General features: G+C 55.2%; 1 protein-coding gene across 4 annotated transcripts in view; it reads right to left on the minus strand.

The window, feature by feature from the left end:
- Positions 1-7,169, minus strand: part of LOC144828825 (uncharacterized) — a 41,056-nt gene extending 33,887 nt beyond the window's left edge. The window contains exons 1-2 of one of the 4 annotated variants that reach the window (XM_078687461.1): positions 6,570-6,619; positions 6,387-6,461 (exon numbers count right to left, since the gene is read on the minus strand). The gene's annotated coding sequence lies outside the window, so the exon portion shown is untranslated. The other 3 variants (XM_078687551.1, XM_078687635.1, XM_078687377.1) reach the window with 3 other exon arrangements.
- Positions 7,170-7,402: the final 233 nt, after the last annotated feature.

The raw sequence follows: 7,402 nt of genomic DNA on the forward strand, positions 1-7,402 counted from the left end.
TGTCACTGTTTATTACGTAGAGGTGTGTTACATGATATTGTATAAACACTGTGATTTGCATTGCACTCGTACTTGTGAACAAGAAGATTGCCTCCGAAACGCGCTGAGTGACTTGGCTTAAAATAAAAACACGCTGAAAAGGAATACTTGTGGCCCTTGCATCGTTTGTGGGAAACCGGCAAAATTATTGCTGTTGAGATTTGGGGTTCGCGACCCCGCCAAGGCCCGCCACTGAAAGCGGCTCGTGTTTAGCTGTAGGTTTACACATATATAGAAGTTGAGATGGACAAGGCAGGGGAAGTGAAATAAAGAGAAAGTTATTCGAATTTCACAAATGCGATGGCGAAAATCCTGAGATCGGTGCTTTGAATCTCGCTGCTGCAGCAGAAATGCCTATGGTGAAAGGGGATTTATTTGTAATTACAAATATTCAGCCACTAAGGCTACACGTTCAAGTGCTTTATGTATAAGTCTTTTTAGGTCGAGCCTGTCCCATTCCGCAGGAATGGATAGGATCGAATTCATGTCGGCAAAATCCTCTTCAAACTAAGGGGTTTCAGCCTGGCGTTTTCTTGCAGTTCACGTGAACATGCACGAGCATTCACGGCCAGGGCTTCTCCTCCCCTAGCAGTACTCCTCCCACACCAGCAACTCCCCCCTCCCACACCAGCACCTCCCCTCTCACTCCCCGCAAACACAGCCTTGCCGTAGCAGCACTCCTCCCACACCAGCACCTCCCCCCTCCCACACCAGCACCTCCCCTCTCTCTCCCCGCAAACACAGCCTTCCTTTCATTTCTCCTCCCCCTCCCCAGCCAGCTTCCCCCAGGCCGTGTTCCCTCAGATATGCTATTGCATATCGTTTGCTACCTCTTGTATTTTGTTGCTCTTGATACTTGCACACCTGTCACTATTGTCTCATGTAACGTAACGTTTGCTTTTGTAACATGCTCACTTGTAATTTTGGCTTCATGTATCTAAAAATGCCTCCCTCGCGCTCCTTTCTCCCTCTCTCCCGCTGCCTAGTCCTCCCACCCCCTCCCTCTCCAGCGCGCGCTCCACTCGCATCTGCCTGCTGCTCCCCCGCCCAGCCCCCCACTCCCCCACCCAGCAATGCCGAGAAGCTTGTTTCCTCTAAGAACATATCGTTTGCTACCTCTTGTATTTTGTTGCTCTTGATACTTGCACAACTGTCACTATTGTCTCATGTAACGTAACGTTTGCTTTTGTAACATGCTCACTTGTAATTTTGGCTTCATGTATCTAAAAACGCCTCCCTCGCGCTCCTTTCTCCCTCTCTCCCGCTGCCTAGTCCTCCCACCCCCTCCCTCTCCAGCGCGCGCTCCACTCGCATCTGCCTGCTGCTCCCCCGCCCACCCCCCCACTCCCTCAACCAGCAATGCCGAGAAGCTTGTTTCCTCTAAGAACATATCGTTTGCTACCTCTTGTATTTTGTTTGCTCTTGATACTTGCACAACTGTCACTATTGTCTCATGTAACGTAACGTTTGCTTTTGTAACATGCTCACTTGTAATTTTTGGAGGGACGCGTTGTAATGCTCGAAGGCTCACAAGCCCCCCGACTGCGGAGCTACACTATCTTATCTCGAAAAGACGTCCGGAATTCCGAGAGCTTGGCAGGCCGCTTTGGGCCATGGAGGCGCGCTCACATCTTGCCTATGTACAGACTTCACTCTCACACAGAAGCTACAGCAGAACAAGCATTGGCATAGCCAATAGGTCTCGCTTGTGGGACCTTAAAAGTATTTAGTTACAAGGATATTGTGCTGCAAAACAAAATAATTATAAGGTCCCACAAGCGAGACCTATTGGCTATGCCAATCCTTGTTATTGTAATGTTATGCACTAGTCCACTAAACCTAGAACACATAACCTATAACAGGATTTCCTGCAATAGGAGTAACAAGCTGACTGGACAGCCACATAAATCCTTTTGCAAGAAACAATATAGACTCAAACGCAAAACGAAATACCTTTATCAATGTTTGTTCAAGCTTCTTTGATAGTACTTGGCTGGTGAACTGTAGCCAGCTTGGGCTTTTAGATGCTTTTGACGGCCCTGGGTTCTGAAGTTTTACCATTATTAAATATTTTTGAGGTATCACACGGACTTCAATGACCCTAAAAGTGGTAATAAATTCAAATGTATTCCAAATAGGGAGCCCCAAATATGTGTTGCCCGGGCCCCACAAATTATTAGCATATCAACGATCTAGAAGTCAGCTTCATATGCTAGTTATGAATAAAACAACCACCTTACTTTAGGGAACAAAGTTCGGATATCAAAGGATTCAATGTACAGAACTGTGGATAAAGGTGCCTAATAAAGATATGTATTCTGAGAGAAGAAACGAAGTTCTGTAAAAATATGCTTTTGTTTCCTCCTAGTATACCTCTTAATCCATTGCAGAGACAAACTCCCACTGAATACAAACATCAAAAAACAAGGTCTGAGCAGGTATTCATGAAAATGAGTAACAACTCCAAACGGACCCATTCTGGACGAATGTATGACGTTACAACGCATGCACTTACAAAGCATGCACTTACAACTCAGTACACCTGCCCCCTGTACCCCCTGATGATGGTGTGAAGTCAGTGCCCCTGCACCCCCTGATGATGGTGTGAGGTCAGTACACCTGACCCTTGCACCCCCTGATGATGGCGTGAGGTCAGTACACCTGCCCCCTGTACCCCCTGATGATGGTATGAGGTCAGTACACCTGCCCTCTGTACCCCCTGATGATGGTGTGAGGTCAGTGCCCCTGCACCCCCTGATGATGGTATGAGGTCAGTACACCTGGCCCCTGCACCCCCTGATGATGGTGTGAGGTCAGTACACCTGCCCCCTGCACCCCCTGTTGATGGTGTGAGGTCAGTACACCTGCCCCCTGCATCCCTGATGATGGTATGAGGTCAGTACACCTGCCCCCTGCACCCCCTGTTGATGGTGTGAGGTCAGTACACCTGCCCCCTGCACCCCCTGAGATTGTGTGAGGCCAGTACACCTGCAGGCTGCGCCCCCTGTTGATGGTGTGAGGTCAGTACACCTGCCCCCTGCATCCCTGATGATGGTATGAGGTCAGTACACCTGCCCCCTGCATCCCTGATGATGGTATGAGGTCAGTACACCTGCCCCCTGCACCCCCTGTTGATGGTGTGAGGTCAGTACACCTGCCCCCTGCATCCCTGATGATGGTATGAGGTCAGTACACCTGCCCCCTGCACCCCCTGTTGATGGTGTGAGGTCAGTACACCTGCCCCCTGCATCCCTGATGATGGTATGAGGTCAGTACACCTGCCCTCTACACCCCCTGATGATGGTATGAGGTCAGTACACCTGCCCCCTGTACCCCCTGATGATGGTGTGAGGTCAGTAAACCTGCCCCCTGCACCCTCTGATGATGGTGTGAGGTCAGCACACCTGCCCCCTGCACCCCCTTATGATGGTGAGAGGTCAGTACACTTGCCCCCTGTACCCCCTGATGGTGGTGTGAGGTCTGTGCCCCTGTACCCCTGATGATGGTGTGAGGTCAGTACACCTGCCCCCTGTACCCCTGATGATGGTGTGAGGTCAGTACACCTGCCCCCTGTACCCCCTGATGATGGTGTGAGGGCAGTACACCTGCCCCCTGCACACCCTGATGATGGTGTGAGGTCAGTACACCTGCCCCTGCACCCCCTGATGATGGTGTGAGGTCAGTACACCTGCCCCCTGTACCCCCTGATGATGGTATGAGGTCAGTACACCTGCCCCCTGTACCCCCTGATGATGGTGTGAAGTCAGTGCCCCTGCACCCCCTGATGATGGTGAGAGGTCAGTACACCTGCACCCCCTGATGATGGTGTGAGGTCAGTACACCTGCCCCCTTCACCCCCTGATGATGGTGTGAGGTCAGTACACCTGCCCCCTGCACCCCCTTATGATGGTGTGAGGTCAGTACACCTGCCCCCTTCACCCCCTGATGATGGTGTGAGGTCAGTACACCTGCCCCCTGTACCCCCTGATGATGGTGTGAGGTCAGTAAACCTGCCCCCTGCACCCCCTGATGATGGTGTGAGGTCAGTACACCTGCCCCCTGCACCCCCTGTTGATGGTGTGAGGTCAGTACACCTGCCCTCTACACCCCCTGATGATGGTATGAGGTCAGTACACCTGCCCCCTGCGACCTCTGATGATGGTGTGAGGTCAGCAACACCTGCCCCCTGCACCCCCTGATGATGGTGTGAGGTCAGTGCCCCTGTACCCCTGATGATGGTGTGAGGGCAGTACACCTGCCCCTGCACCCCCTGATGACGGTGTGAGGTCAGTACACCTGCCCCCTGCACCCCCTGTTGATGGTGTGAGGTCAGTACACCTGCCCCCTGTACCCCCTGATGATGGTATGAGGTCAGTACACCTGCCCCCTGTACCCCCTGATGATGGTGTGAGGTCAGTACACCTGCCCCCTGCACCCTTGATGATGGTGTGAGGTCAGTACACCTGCCCCCTGCACCCCCTGATGATGGTATGAGGTCAGTACACCTGCCCCCTGCACCCCCTGATGATGATCTGAGGTCAGTACACCTGCCCCCTGCACCCCCTTATGATGGTGAGAGGTCGGTACACTTGCCCCCTGTACCCCCTGATGATGGTGTGAGGGCAGTGCCCCTGCACCCCCTGATGATGGTGTGAGGTCAATACACCTGCCCCCCCTGATGATGGTGTGAGGTCAGTACACCTGCCCCCTGCACCACCTGATGATGGTGTGAGGTCAGTGCCCCTGTACCCCCTGATGATGGTATGAGGTCAGTACACCTGCCCCTGCACCCCCTGATGATGGTGTGAGGTCAGTACACCTGCCCCCTGCACCCCCTGATGATGGTGTGAGGTCAGTACACCTGCCCCCTGCATCCCCTGTTGATGGTGTGAACACCTGCCCCCTGCACCCCCTGATGATGGTATGAGGTCAGTACACCTGCCCCCTGTACCCCCTGATGATGGTATGAGGTCAGTACACCTGCCCTCTGTACCCCCTGATGATGGTGTGAGGTCAGTGCCCCTGCACCCCCTGATGATGGTATGAGGTCAGTACACCTGCCCCCTGCGCCCCCTGATGATGATCTGAGGTCAGTACACCTGCCCCCTGCACCCCCTGATGATGGTGTGAGGTCAGTACACCTTCCCCCTGCACCCCCTGATGATGGTGTGAGGTCAGTACACCTGCAGGCTGCACCCCCTGATGATGGTGGGAGGTCAGTACACCTGCCCCTGTACCCCCTGATGATGGTGTGAGGTCAGTGCCCCTGCACCTCCTGATGATGGTATGAGGTCAGTACACCTGTCCCCTGCACCCCCTGATGATGGTGTGAGGTCAGTACACCTGCCTCCTACACCCCCTGATGATGGTATGAGGTCAGTACACCTGCGGCCTGCACCCCCTGATGATGGTGTGAGGTCGGTACACCTGCCCCCTCAACCCCTGATGATGGTGTGAGGTCTGCACACCTGCCCCCTGATGATGGTGTGAGGTCAGTACACCTGCAGGCTGCACCCCCCTGAGGATGGTGTGAGGTCAGAACACCTGCCCCTTCCTCCTGAAGATGGTGTGAGGTCAGTACACCTGCCCCCTGCACCCCCTGATGATGGTGTGAGGTCAGTACACCTGCCCCCTCTCCCCCCTGATGATGGTGTGAGGTCAGTACACCTGCCCCCTGCACCCCCTGATGATGGTGTGAGGACAGTACACCTGCAGGCTGCACCCCCTGATGATGGTGTGAGGTCAGAACACCTGCCCCCTCCCCCCTGATGATGGTGTGAGGTCAGTACACCTGCCCCCTGCACCTCCTGATGATGGAGTGAGGTCAGTACACCTGCCCCCTCTCCCCCTGATGATGGAGTGAGGTCAGTACACCTGCCCCCTGAACCCCCTGATGATGGTGTGAGGTCAGTACACCTGCCCCCTGCACTCCCTGATGATGGTGTGAGGTCAGTACACCTGCCCCCTCTCCTCCCTGATGATGGTGTGAGGTCAGTACACCTGCCCCTGAACCCCCTGATGATGGTGTGAGGTCAGTACACATGCCCCCTCTCACCCCTGATGATGGTGTGAGGTCAGTACACCTGCCCCCTCTCCCCCCTGATGATGGTGTGAGGTCAGTACACCTGCCCCCTCTCCCCCCTGATGATGGTGTGAGGTCAGTACACCTGCCCCCTGCACCCCCTGATGATGGTGTGAGGTCAGTACACCTGCTCCCTGCACCCCTTGGTGATGGTGCGAGGCCTGTACACCTGCCCCCTGCACCCCCCCCCCCCCCGATGAAGGTGTTAGGTCAGTACACCCCCTGGCTGTATTCACACCTCTTGGTTGTGAGAGGTCTCACTTACCCCTGATGTGTCTATGATTGAAACTGATGGTAACTGCAGCCAAGCTCCTCCTCTCCACTGGACAGACAGACAGACCTTCAGGGCTCCTCCTTCCACTGGACAGACAGACAGACCCTCAGGGCTCCTCCTCCCTGGACATACAGACCCTCAGGGCTCCTCCTTCCCCTGGACAGACAGACAGACCCTCAGGGCTCCTCCTTCCTCTGGACAGACAGACCCTCAGGGCTCCTCCTAACCCTGGACAGACAGATCCTCGGGGCTCCTCCTTCCACTGGACGGACAGACAGACCCTCAGGGCTCCTCCTTCCTCTGGACAGACAGACAGACCCTCAGGGCTCCTCCTCCCTGGCCAGACAGACAGACAGACCCTCAGGGCTCCTCCTCCCTGGACAGACAGACAGACAGACCCTAAGGGCTCCTCCTTCCCCTGGACAGACAGACAGCCCTCCAGGGCTCCTCCTTCCTCTGGACATACAGACCGACCCTCAGGGCTCCTCCTTACCCTGGACAGACAGACAGATCCTCAGGGCTCCTCCTTCCACTGGACAGACAGACAGACCCTCAGGGCTCCTCCTTCCACTGGACAGACAGACAGATCCTCAGGGCTCCTCCTTCCACTGGACGGGCAGACAGACCCTCAGGGCTCCTCCTTCCTCTGGACAGACAGACAGACCCTCAGGGCTCCTCCTTCCACTGGACGGACGGACAGACCCTCAGGGCTCCTCCTTCCTCTGGACAGACAGACAGACCCTCAGGTGCTCTGGGCTCCGCTGCTAGTGCTGACTCTGCTTCCGCTGACTCGGACACTGTTCTACCTGCAGGCCTGAGGAGCCAATCACCAGCCGATACTAGAGGAGACTCTGCCGCCGCTGACCCAGAAGCAGACATGGGTGAGCGAGAGGGGGGCGGGGCTTATGGTATGCTGAGAAGAGGCCTCATTCCGCCTTCGCTGCTGGTGCTGACGCTACCCCCGTGACCCGGACACTGTTCCCATCTCAGGCCTGAGGAGAGCTCCA

Source organism: Lissotriton helveticus, chromosome 1_1, assembly GCF_964261635.1.
Source record: "Lissotriton helveticus chromosome 1_1, aLisHel1.1, whole genome shotgun sequence".
In the NCBI taxonomy this organism is placed as follows: Eukaryota; Metazoa; Chordata; class Amphibia; order Caudata; family Salamandridae; genus Lissotriton; species Lissotriton helveticus.